A 9,376-nucleotide genomic window follows, 5' to 3' on the forward strand; every position below is an offset into this window, starting at 1 on the left:
AAGTTTCAGTGAATCGGATTCAGTTATTCCTTAAAAAGAGGCAAAAGCCTAAAGGGTGTTCAATTTTTTTCCTTCAAATTATTATTGTTATTCTTGTTGTCCGTTGGTCCTGTTAGTGAATGAATATTAGGTGTTCTTCTAGTGATATCTTGTTCTCCGTTTTAAAACACATTGGTTTAACGACCAGGGATGATACTCTCTAGAAAATTTATTTTGTAAATGAAATAGTCTAAAACACATGAAATAAATAAGTTGCCTAACATGTATATGCACGCTAAATTTAATCGACGTGGCATTATTGTGTATATGGCAAATTAATGTTGATGTTGCAAGCAAGTTAGTTAAAGCCGTAGATAAGATGAAATCAACGGCCTAGAAAACCTGATGTGGATAGCTGGCATGAAGAGATAAACTATCACAATTGCAGTTGGGGTTTTTTGCTTTATAAGAAGTATATAAATAGGAAATTCTGTTCAGCACTAAATAACACAGCAAATCCCAAAGGCTGTAATGGATACAGTAAAGTAAGCTTGTTGCATCTTCATTAGATTTAAGCCTGTAAGGTCAAAGAGTTATTTTCTTTCTCTAGCTTAATTGCACCGCTGTTGCTACCTGTTCATGCCAAGCATACTATGATATCTGTGACAGACAATATTACTTTTGACTTTTGAGCTCTAGGATGCTTTGCCTCAGTACGCGATAAGCTAATATATATGCTTCCGAGTCAAAACATTAAGCAACAAAATGGAATCTGCACTTAGTCATGCAGCTATTATATTGCCCATTATATTTTTTCGAAATGGGGTATCCCCAGCCTCTGCATCAATTGATGCATGCGGCTTTCTTTATTAAAACGAATCCAGTTATTACAAGTAGCAAAATAAAAAAATTCAAAACTTATTACAGCTCATGGATCACCTAAAGTTGCTACAAAAACAAGCCATCTAAAAACCACTAGCATGAAACGCCTTTGCATCATCATGATAGTCTTCGATCAGCACGCCAACCGCACCGGCTGTAAAAATCCCGTGCTACCGTTGCCAGTCGGTTGCACCCAATATCCATGGCAAGGCGCTCCTCCTCTGGGCGCAGATAGGACCACATATGGATCCAATGGGTAGCCAAAGGAATAACCTGCAGAAATGATGGAAAGTTTTTTTTGTCAAAAATGCAATTATTACGTACGTTCCATATTGCCCAAAGCAAGGCACATACTCCAACTCTAATGTGAGCTTTACTCTTTTTGTCTACCCCATTTAGCCATTTTCCAAACAAATTAGTTATATTCAATGGCGGGGGTATATTGAAAGTCATGTACACTATCTTCCAGATCAACTTAGTAAAAGGACAAGATATAAAAAGATGATGTATTGTCTCTTCTTGATCACAAAAACAACATTTGGTAGAACCATTCCAATTTCGTTTGACCAAATTATCTTTCGTAAGAATCACTTTCTTGTGGAGGAACCACATAAAAATCTTTATTTTTAGTGGCACCTTCAACTTCCAAATATGTTTCTTGAGAGAAATTGTATGTCCAGAGAGGAGATCATTGTACATGGACTTCACCGAAAAACACCGAAGCCGTTAAGTTCCATTTGAATCTATCCTCACTATCATTTAACTGTACCATAATAAGCCTGTGTAATAGATGTGTCCATCTTTCCCATTTGTTGTCATTTAAAGTCCTCCTAAAACTAATATTAAGAGGGTTCGTCGCAAGCACATTTTCAACCGTGACATTTTTATGATTTACAATATTATAAAGTGACGGGTATTCTTCCGCCAAAGATTTATGACCTAACCAAATGTCCTCCCGTAATCTGGTGTTCATCCCATTACCAACCACAAAAGAACCCCGAGATAAAAACTCCTCCTTTACTTTCATTAAGCCCTTCCAAAAAGGCGAGTCACTTGGTTTTGCTGAAACTTGTGACAAAGTTTTAGAATGCGAGTATTTCTTAGTGAGCAGCTCTTGCCAAATTCCCTCCTCATTAAAAAGTTTGTAAAGCCACTTGCTGAGCAAACTCTTATTTTTTAAATCTAGAACCTCTACTCCCAAACCGCCCTGGTCCCTGGGTCTACATATAATATTCCATTTCGTTAGCCTGTATTTCTTCTTGTGACCATCACTTTGCCAAAAGAACCGGGACCTAAAAAAATCTAGCCTTTTCCGTACACCTTTCGGAATCTCGAGAAAAGAAAGCATAAACATTGGCAGGCTAGTTAAAACCGAGTTAATCAGAACCAACCTATCGCCATATGACAAAAGTTTCCCAATCCAACTACTTAATTTTGTCTCAAACCTGTCCTCCACCGGTTTCCATTCACCATTTCTCAATTTGCGGAAATGGATAGGAATCCCTAGATATCTAAAAGGAAGTGAACCTATGTCACAACCAAAAAGAGATTTATAATCATCCTCCCTCTGTTTGGCCTTTCCAAAACAATGTGCATCTTAATTAATTTCTAGTGGCATTGCTTAAAGTTAGCTCAGGTGGTAGGTCAATATGCGATCAGGTTCTTTCTAGTTTTATGAAAAGATAGCATTACACTTGTTAGCTACACGTGGAAGAGTCAAAGACTTTAGTTAATTGACAGACGTACGGAATCATGATATCTCATACATCGTGTCTAACCAATATCTATCTGAGAATTTGTTCTGGTTTATTGGAGAATGTTGACAGTGTTCGCACGGCCGTATGGCCATTTGACCTGTGATTATGCTTGCGGTTAGAAGGAACTCGTGGATGGAAGAGCATCACACACGTGTGTGCTTATCTTTCTGCATCCTGTTTTCTCTTTTCTGTTCTCTAGATCGTAATATGCCGATTCTAATTTGAAATGGGTTTTTTTTTTCATATGGTGTCTCTTCCGCGAAGACCTCTTTTGTAGCTGGGTTTTTTTTTTCTCAAAAACTACAAAACTTTTGATTTTATAGTGTCAGATTTTTTTAAAAATACATAGAGGTAGAGAATGTTGGAATCTATCAATGTGTAATTTTTTAGATTGAAATATGTTGTATTTTGCCCTCAATAAAAATGATAAAATATTACAAAATAATAAAATCTAGATTTTAGTGTACTGTTCATTACTTTTCACCAATGGTGAAATCAAGATTTGTTAATTTTTCTGAGTCTAAAATACAACATATTTTATTCTGAAAATTTACACATTTGTAAATTACAATATTGTCTATATTATGGTATTTTTCGATTTTTTTACATGTCTAAAATAAAATTTTCATAGATTAAAAAAAGGCCTACGTGTAGCTCGGCCCACATATCGCCACTCTCGTCTCTTCTGCACATATTTATGATTCTGAAACTGGAAAACTGGAAAGATATCTAATTTTACAGATTGTGTATATATGGACCAGAATTAGAACTGCGGGATATGCTTGGAACTTGGAGTTCAACCAAAATTTGGAGCGAGGTAAAGCTCATCAGCAGCTTTCCAGCTGCATCCCCCATTCATGAGATGAGCTCGTACACAATATGCGTCTGCCTTGTCTCCATCTTCTTGTTCCGAGCTGCAGTACCATCTAGCATCTCTGCAACTCCTCTCCGTGCTCATGTCAGCAGCGTCGGCTGCTTGTGCTTGTGCCTTGTGGTGCCTTTGTAGTTTGTACCAGCAGCAGTAACTTGCAACTACCTATGTAGCTTTATCTTTACAGTGTGTATATTCCTGCCATATATGGGAATGGTTCTTCAGTGTAAAAGAGAGGAGCGGCTGATGATGATGGTGCCAGTGTATGCATCACTTCCCGTTTGGGTCAGGCCTCCGGTGCATGCCATGGAGGCAAGGCAAGCAGACCCCACACCAGCCATGATGATGACCGTAAGAGTAAAGCCTCTTCTGGTATGTTTGTAACTTTATTTTCTTCCCTTGTCAAGGTTTTGTTTACAGCTTGCCCGGGTAACCGTACTCTTTTTTTTTTTTTGCGAAAGGAGCCTCTTCCATTGGTCCGTCACTGGTTGACCTACTAGCGTAAAAAAGCATTTCCATTGGTCCGTCACTGACCAGTCAAAGATCAAGGAGCCTCTTCAGGTGAGTACAAGAAGCAGCCTTTTCATGAGAAATTATCGTGCACTCCCGGCCGTGGACCCAAATCGAAAAAAACCCCTCTCGGACTCTCCTGTAAAAAAAATACCACTCTCTAAAAGTTAAATAAGTAGTACTACGTAACCTACTAGATAGACAGTGCATTAACTTTTGTACGAATTCGAGCGACGTGCTTGATAAACACCCCACACCAACCAAAAAAAAAAAGAATCCAGATTGGTAAAATAGATCTAAAATGAAAAAGGACAAATCTATGTATGAATACTGTGTAATCAATATGGGCCATGAATTCGGCCCATTGACCATACCACTGCTAAATTTATTTTTTCTTTTCTTGAGCTACACATTCAATTTGGAATTGATATTCTGTGACATAGTTTTTTTTAATGAGGTAGACACTGTGTCTTTTCATTGATTAAGAAGGAGAGGACACATCTCTAGGTAAAGAAAGAACATGAAAAAAAAACACATCATATCACATCTTTTTTTTGCACACAAGAAGGGGTCTGGAGGACCCCAAAAAACCATCCATTAAAGTGACATGTATATATTTTGCAGTAAACCCCTTGCATAAACTCGCTCTAAGAACCTAGTACTTGAAGAAAGGGGCTTACACTTTACAAAAAAACACCCTACAATAAACTAGAACAAAGCAATCCAGTACATGGGTGTCTCTGCCACTCACCGTCGACGTCCTCCAGGCATCGCCGCGGTCCACCACCATTCAGCGGGGAACAAATCACTTCGCAGAAAGCAGCTACGAGCACCCGCGATGGAGTCGAGTCATGGCCTCCGTATCGGAGGCTGTAGAGTCGCCGCCCTTAGGGCCTTGGATCATATCATATCAAAGAGAGCGATCCAAGGGCCCTTAGAGGACCATGTGAGCAAAGTTCTTGCGCCTACATTGATCAAGGCCTAGCCCGCCTGCTTGATTTTCACAAGAACCCAAGACAGTATGGGGGACTTGTTGAAAACTCAAGTTTCGTTCCTTCCAAATCTCCTAAACAAGTCCTTCGACAGGAACATGAACTTCAAGGTAGATGCTAGACTATCCTGGAGATCAAGGAAAGTGAAACAACTTGTGCTCCCAAGCATGAAGAAACACCACCCCAAATCCTTTCTAAGCAATGACATGCAAACAACATTTGAGTCGCCAACTCACGAGCTGGTCGACAAAGCTGACATAGGGGTTAGTGAGGCCATTATTCATACGCTATGTGTTGTTCTTGGAGCGCCTTTATTTTTTTATTTTTAGTTTACTTTTGTTTTGTTTGCTGTAGCATATGTTGGATCCCGACATATTTGTTTTGGAGAAAAACCCGCTCCTTTTTTGCATAAGAACGCTCTAGTTATCGCTCTTATTGTTCTGCGAGTGTTCTAGTTTTCCAGTACATCGCTTAGCTCTTATTCTTTCACTTGAATTTGTTCAGAGCTCGTTAGTATTATTTATTTGTGTACGATTAGCTCTCTGGTCCATATTGTATTTCATCTCTAAGAGCTATTTCAAATAAGTTGATTGGTGTTGGATACTAGTAAAATGTTTCATGACTATAGTGATGCAAAAGGAAGCTTGTCTAGACTGTGGCATAGACTTTGGCATGTCATGTTGGATGTTATTCTTGTCATCTGCTTAGTATTTATTGTTATAGCATGACTTGTCTCAAATAGCTAAGAGTGCATAATGTGTCATTGAAAGAATCATGTATTGTTTCTATCATAAAAGCATAATATTGTGGTATTCTCCTTTGATTCTTTATTGGGTTTACTTGACGCATGTTTACACCATATTATGACTATAACCAGTCAACTAAAGCCTCTATAATTATTTATTTTTTACTTGTAATATCACTTTATGATTTGATTGATAATGTTTTATCGCTATGCATGATTATGGCCATTATTGCTCTCTTAGTTGGTCGCTCCCAGTCTTTTTGCTAGCCTTCGCCTGTGCTGAGTATGAATTCTACTCGTGCATCCAACCACCATGAACCAAAGTTTGCCAATTGTGTCCACCATATGTACCTAGTAGCATTATTGCTATTCCAAGTATATTTATCATGTTTTTATTTATCTTTCAAATTAAATTTTGGCATGAGAAAATTAGTCAGTAAAGCTCTCCCGAACTTGATGGCACATTTACTTTCTTGCACTTAATAAATTTGATCATTGTGCCTATCTTATGAAGTTTATATGTTTGCAAATTGCGAGTTAGCAGTTAGTAGAACCATGCTTTCATGGGGAACATTTTCGATATTCCACTTATATTTAGTTGATGTCATGTTGTTTTTGTTTATGGATGCCTAGCGGTGCGAAATAAACTGGAAACTTGTAAGTCCATGGAGTTTGTATATGAGTTAGAGAAACACCTGGGCCGCTAATCTAAGACATGCATCATTCATGGTGGAAATTTACAGCTAAGCCATAGTGACCATTCTATGAAGCATTTTCAATAAAAATCTATACCCATAGTAAATAAAAAAATTGCTGAGATGCTCATTTGTCTGTTTGTCTTGTCATTTTGGCATGGGATTGCTCCTACAAGAGTACCTCCATATCATCGGGCAAGAGGTACCCCGTTAGCGGTTCTCAATGATACATGTATACTTACAATGACAAGAACTTATTTGGGACCTAAGTTGAGTAGCATGAGGTTTAGGTACTCGCATTCAAGGGGCATGAGATTTTCAACTTGTGATTTGCAAGCATATAGCTCATTTTTGATTCACATTAACTTTAACCATTCAATATGCTTACGATAGGGGCAATGAGATCTCAAAGCTAATAAGTACCATACTTTTTGGAAGGTTTATAAAACTTGTTTATCTTGCTTACTCTGCAAAGAGTCTCTCTTTTACTATTATGTTGAGTCTTCACCTTCTAATTTATGCACCAATTAAGAGAGCATAGTTGTCATTCTTAGTGTAATGTGCATAGTCCCAAAATTATTATTGATTGATTCATGATCGTGCTATTGTTTGCTCTCAAATTACTTTTATCTAGTCACCCTCTGAACTTTGAAGGTGTCCTACCATTTATGTTTTGCTATTGCATAAAGGACATGTTGAGTACCACTTTGTTATGTTACTATATGATCATAAACACACAGTTGCTTTCAATGCACTATTATTCATGATCCTTTGTTTGAGTTACTCTTCATGTCGAGGGTACTCCTCGGCAATGCCCATCTTTTGGGGCTTAGGGTTGACGGAATCCTGCAGGCTCACACGAGATATCGGATACCAAACAAACGGGGAGAGAGATTTACCCAGGTTCGGGGCCCTCGATGAGGTAAAACCCTTACTTCCTGCTTGTCTGATCTTGATTATTGAAAATATCAGGTTACAATGGGGCAGCCGAAGGCTTGGACTAAGATCTCGACGAGAGGCTAAGATTTCGTATGATATAGCTCTCGACTTGCGGTGGTTATGGCTAAGTTGATTGTGTGTCCATCGGCAGACCCTTTCCTGGCCCTTATATTGTGAGCCAGGTCTCGAGAGGTCTGTCCGGGTACGACTAGGTTACAAAAAGTTCTACGTCTAAACTTTCCTTGTTCTTCATCTTGTTGCCATGTTCATCAAGTATATTTCTTCGGAACCGACATGGCGGCCCACCTTGGTCAATGGATGATCTTCAGGGGCCCTTGGTTGGGCCACAAGAGGTAGCACAATATGGGTTACCCGAAGGGTAATGCCCACATCAGTAGCCCCCCGAGTGACTGGCTGAAGTAAAGCTTCGGGCAGGGACTAAAGCTATCTTCTGTCGAACGTCCATAAATCTTCGGAAGACCTTGAATACCTCGAAAAAGCTTCATTTTTATCGGGTACGCGACCAGCGCTCCCGATGGGAGTAGCCCCCGAGTCTAGGCATGGATGCTTGCAACCGTGTGTAGACTCAAGTTGTACTACTCGAATATTTTCAACTACCGATATGTTTTTCAAGCTATCGCTATCATCCGATATCTTTTGTATATCAGGTCATCAATAACTTCGAGTAAAATTATTCTAATTCAAAGCACGCTAGGGATTAAGTAATGTGCCCAGGTTTACTCGATACATCGATACTGGTTAACTGCCGATGGCAAAACAACATTACTCTACTCAAAATCAAGTCCCCGGGCATGATTCTGGGTCTTCTGAAACCTTCGGGTCCATAATTTTTATCGGGTGCTCGACCAGCGCTCCCGATGGGAGTAGCCCTCGATTCTAGGCACGGACGCTCGCAACCGTGTGTAGACTCAAGTTGCACTACTCGAATGTTGTAGACTTCTTCCGATGTTTCACGAGGAGCCGATGCTTTTGATGATATCATTGATGTTGTGGTTACTGCGGCGGTTCGATTGACAGGACGTGACCTGATGGGCCCACCCTACTTTTGCGCGGTCAGTTAGGAAATGACTTGTCTTTGCGTTTTGACCGAGGCATCTCCTCGATTTCCACGCGTGGTGGAGAAAATGTCCTTTGTTAAGATGGACGCAATGACACGTGGTGACCTAATTACAGATCCCTTTTGGCAACTCCTCTTTTATAAAGCAAAATGCAGTAATTTACTTCCTTCGTTCCTTTTTCTCACACCCTTTCTTCTTCCTCTGTCCTTCCTCCTCGTAGTTACTGTGCCGCCGCCGCCTTTCTTCAATCTTCTTTTGCCGCCTAAACGCTCCCGGAGATGGTGAAGAAAAAGAACACCACCGTTGCTGTCGGCACCACATCCAGCGGCGCTACTGTCAAGATTGCATCTGGTGCCCCCAAAAGGGGCGCATCGGAGATTTCTACTGCGGCACCTGCGCTCGGCGACTGGCCTGCTTCAACAACGACCAAGCGCGACGAGAAGAAAGCTCGTAGCCTTGGTTTGATCTCTGGTGACGAGGAGAACGTCATTCTTCCAGGTTTGGCTTCGCGCCCCAGTCCTCCTACCGGTTTTACTATGATATTCATGTCGTTCCTGTATCGTGGTTTATCCCTGCCTGCCCACGAGTTTCTTTGGCGTCTTCTTCATGTGTATGAGATACAATCGTGGCAATTGACCCCCAACTCCATCTTGCATCTTGCCATTTTTATCACCCTCTGTGAGGCTCTTCTGGGCATCGAACCTCACCGGGGTTTGTGGAAAAAGATCTTCTTTGTCAAACGGTACAACAGTAGTTGTGGTGACCCTGCATACCTCTGCATGTTGTAGTATGCCAGTCGTTGATATAACATTCACGAAGTACCAATTCACCAATATTACATCCCTCAGAGTAGTACAACAAAACATAGATAGTCCATAACTCATTCACATAATATTACAATCCAAACATATACATCATCTCGGAGCT

Source organism: Lolium rigidum, chromosome 5 (genome assembly GCF_022539505.1).
Source record: "Lolium rigidum isolate FL_2022 chromosome 5, APGP_CSIRO_Lrig_0.1, whole genome shotgun sequence".
In the NCBI taxonomy this organism is placed as follows: domain Eukaryota; kingdom Viridiplantae; phylum Streptophyta; class Magnoliopsida; order Poales; family Poaceae; genus Lolium; species Lolium rigidum.